This window comes from Urocitellus parryii, chromosome 8 (genome assembly GCF_045843805.1).
Source record: "Urocitellus parryii isolate mUroPar1 chromosome 8, mUroPar1.hap1, whole genome shotgun sequence".
In the NCBI taxonomy this organism is placed as follows: Eukaryota; Metazoa; Chordata; class Mammalia; order Rodentia; family Sciuridae; genus Urocitellus; species Urocitellus parryii.
In genome coordinates, this window is record NC_135538.1 from 127458726 (window position 1) to 127459257 (window position 532).

At 37.0% G+C, this 532-nt stretch overlaps 1 non-coding gene across 1 annotated transcript; it reads right to left on the reverse strand.

Moving 5' to 3' along the window:
• Positions 1-252: 252 nt before the first annotated feature.
• Trnaa-agc (transfer RNA alanine (anticodon AGC)) lies at positions 253-324 on the reverse strand. Its single transcript has one exon. It is a non-coding gene; the product is annotated as a tRNA-Ala (tRNA).
• Positions 325-532: the final 208 nt, after the last annotated feature.

Consider the following 532-nt stretch of genomic DNA (forward strand, 5'->3'; position numbering starts at 1 on the left):
CTATTTAGCTATTGTAATATATGTATATCTATTTCAGAACAGGTACACAGTAAGTGCACACAATTTTGTCAACTTAAATGATATGATTTTTTAAAAAAATAAAATGTATAGCTCATGAAAAAAAACATAAACAAACATAAAGTTTGCGCATCCCAAAATGATTAAGAAACTTGCTAAGAAAATATATTGTTGCCATGTAGAAAAAGTAAGAATTGCAGACAGAAATTTTTCAAAAAGGGACGGTTCTCCAATTGGAGGTGCCGGGGATTGAACCCGGGGCCTCGTGCATGCTAAGCACGCGCTCTACCACTGAGCTACACCCCCGCTGGTTTAACTTTGCTTCAAAAACATATTAGTGGCATGTATCCGCTTGTGCACTCCCCCGCCCCCTGCATACCCGAGCCTGAAATTTAATACGTACAAAGATTTTTTTTTTATTCTGTTTCTTCTGAACCCTCTATGTTGTACTCTGTCTCAAAGCTACATCAAGAAAAAGTTAACAATATTAGACAGAAAGGCACTGTTCAGAGAA